Source organism: Nicrophorus vespilloides, unplaced genomic scaffold, assembly GCF_001412225.1.
Source record: "Nicrophorus vespilloides isolate i.1.1-1 unplaced genomic scaffold, Nicve_v1.0, whole genome shotgun sequence".
NCBI classification, from domain to species: domain Eukaryota; kingdom Metazoa; phylum Arthropoda; class Insecta; order Coleoptera; family Silphidae; genus Nicrophorus; species Nicrophorus vespilloides.
In genome coordinates this window covers 15,710-19,157 of record NW_017097470.1, presented here as the reverse complement: position 1 = coordinate 19,157, position 3,448 = coordinate 15,710, and the positions used below count along the sequence as shown (strand labels likewise).

General features: G+C 31.6%; 1 protein-coding gene across 1 annotated transcript in view; it reads right to left on the bottom strand.

The window, feature by feature from the left end:
- LOC108560193 (beta-glucuronidase-like) overlaps nt 1–2,250 on the bottom strand; it is a 36,922-nt gene extending 34,672 nt beyond the window's left edge. The window contains exon 1 of the mRNA XM_017917648.1: nt 1,935–2,250. The gene's annotated coding sequence lies outside the window, so the exon portion shown is untranslated. The remainder of the gene's footprint in view (nt 1–1,934) is intronic.
- Between the last annotated feature and the right edge of the window lie 1,198 nt (nt 2,251–3,448).

The window sequence follows — 3,448 nt, the reverse complement described above, 5'->3', positions numbered from 1 at the left end:
TACCATTTACTGAACACAGATGGCAGCACAGTAGCTGTCAATTTAACATCATCAGACTAATCAAAAATTACATAAAGAAACATATGATTACTTAAGTATTTAAAAAGAAATTACGTAAGAAAAAATCTATGTTCATCCAGTAATGATTATGACATTATTTACATGTTACTAATATAGATGCAAAGCTTTCTGTTGAAGCATATTAAAACAGTATTTTAATACATAAAGCTACCTCCACACCACCAGTTTATAAACGAAAATTATTAGTACCAATTATTAAATCTAGATGGCAGCTGTCAATTGAGCAATTGATAATTCAGTATTAAGGCCGAAAGAGCATTCAAATTTCACAAACTAATTTTTTTCATAAATTTAATTGCAATATTTGTACAAAACCTGCAAATAAATGCAATAACTACTATACGTAAAGCTAATAAACTACCCAATAAACGTCAATTATTAGTACCATTTACTGAACACAGATGGCAGCACAGTAGCTGTCATTTTAACATTATCAGACTAATAAAAAATTACATAAAGAAACATATGATTACTTAAGTATTTAAAAATAAATTACGTAAGAAAAAATCAATGTTAATCCAGTAATGATTATGACATTATTTACATGTTACTAATATAGATGCAAAGTTCTATAGTTTAGCAGCTTTCTGTTGAAGCATATTAAAATAGTATTTTCATACATAAAGCTACCTCCACACCACCAGTTATAAACGACAATTATTAGTACCAATTATTAAATGTAGATGGCAGCACAGTAGCTGTCAATTGAGCAATTGATAATTCAGCCGAAAGAGCATTCAAATTTCACAAACTAATTTATTTCATAAATTTAATTGCAATATTTGTACAAAACTTGCAAATAAATGCAATATCTACTATACGTAAAGCTAATAAACTATACAATAAACGTCAATTATTAGTACCATTTACTGAACACAGATGGCAGCACAGTAGCTGTCAATTTAACATCATCAGACTAATCAAAAATTACATAAAGAAACATATTATTACTTAAGTATTTAAAAATAAATTACGTAAGAAAAAAATCACTAACGATTATGACATTATTTACATGTTTGTTTTGTTTAAATAATTAAATAATAAATTAGATATTTAAAACAAACTGTTAACAATTACATATAATAAACATCATTATTTGTATTTAAAGTATTTAATTAATATGAAAATAAACACTAGTTAATTATTTTTATCTTAATAATTATAAAATAATAAAATCATTTCGATATTAGATTAGTACCTTCAAACCGCTAAATCTTAATGCATATTAGCAAACATTATATTCTTGATAACAAGACTACAAATAAAGGAGTACAGAAAAATAAATATGTTGTCATAAAATAAGCAAAACCTAAATAGATAAAATATTGTATATATCATAATATTATTAAAAAATAACTTTAGTTTAACAGAAACATTTCGAATAGCTAAACTGTCTGTGAAAACCAAAATATTCTATTTCTGAATTATTTAAAATACTATAAATAATGCTTTTTACTTAATGTATAAATGGCTTGTAAATATGGCTATTAAACTGGATTTATGGGATAAGAAACGTTTGTAATCGAGAATGTTTATGAATTACCGATGGATGTAAACTGCTACCAGTCAAATAATTTTCCGCCAATTAAGGAGTTGAGTTAGAGAAGAGGAAAAACATCGGTAGGTCGTAAATAATGCGGTACACGGAACGAAACGGTCATGTTGTTGTTGTACCTCTTCACAAAACAGTTTTAGTATAAATACTCGAAAATTTAGAGACAGTAATATATTTTCGGTGTCCTTTCCTCCCGCTGGTACAAAAGAGGAGCGTACGTATGGGTGTAGGCGAGGACCTACAACCATTTGAATTCTTCACCTAATATTACCTGTTGTGTGTATGATATGTGTGTTACCTGCGTGAGCGCGTGGGCGTCTGGATATTCCTAATGTTGAAATATGGACACGTTCGAAGTTTTTCTTTTTTTCACTTTTTCATCTCGATGTAGAAGGATGATCTAGCGGCGGTAGCATTTGCATAAAGACTGGTCTTCGATGCGTGACCAAGATAAACGTTAAGTAGATGAAAAGGACGATTGAATTGTTGTAAATTAAAATACAAATAGAAACGTTAATCTAATCTTCAGCATCTTCGAATGGGCACAGCGTTGATCAAAATACGTTTCGTGGATGATTAATTATCGTTACGATTAATTTCGAGGGGATAAAGAAAGAAATAAAAATAAAAATGGGGCGTTTTGATCGTTGCAAACGCCTCGTGGGTCTAATTGAGAAATTTAACGTGACTCATCGTGGAACTTTGGGTCACGGAAACAATTGGAGAGGCAAAGTTCGCGCCGTCGAATTGTAGAACTTGGTTACAATAAAAAAAAAAACAATGTTTGATGGGATAGATTTGTTGGTAGGTACTTCGGATGATGATGATGATGAAGAGATGTTGGTGATGATGAGTAAGTTGCGGATGGCGTAATTGAATAATCGTTGAAAACGGCGCCGGCCACTTCCGGACGCATTTAGTATTCTAAAGGTCTCCTCTATTCAGGTACGAAACGCGAGGACCGTTCGTTGTAAATCCATCCATCCATCCTCCTGATGGTTGTTGTTGCTGTTTTTTTTTTTTGTATACCATTGAATTTCGGGTTCAGCGCACCCGAAATGCAAAATTAACCACCCCGAATATGGATGGTCGGACAGACACCGATACCACACGAAATTACATAACAGTATTTCTCGTTAGCTTCTGCGGATTTTGGCGAGAGGTATATTGCGTGTACGCACCTTAATTAATGTAAAAATACATTCCACGGACAGCGTTGACAGATTGGGCTGGAAATACTTTGGCGGTCAAGTAACGTGGAACAGTTGTTGTTTGGGATCGTTAAACACATACGCAGCAAAACTTCTTGTTTTCTTCTTGTTTCTACTCGCACTTGTGCCAAGTATCACCGCTTTATTTACAACTATTATTTTCATTGCTTAACTATGACCAATTGGATTATATATTCACCTCACTCACTACTACCAATTATTGGTTACAATTAAACCAAATGACACCAAAACATATCCATGTATAAACCATAAGAATAAGTTGATATGAATGTATGTCACATGTGTCACTTACTAAATAGATGTAGTTTCCAACCATAATTATTAACTAAATTAATCAATATTTTTGCCTTTTCACAAAGTATTATTCTCCATCCACAGTATACATAACATTCAGTACTACTAATTATTGGTTATGATGAAACTAAATGACAGTAAAACGTGTATTAGTATGTTGGTACGTCTGACATTAATTTACGTCACATGTCACTGATTCCTAACCATACATATTAATTAAATTAATCAATAGTTTGGTAGTCTTCCACAAACTAGCATTCATGACTCTCTTTAGCTCACAAATGCC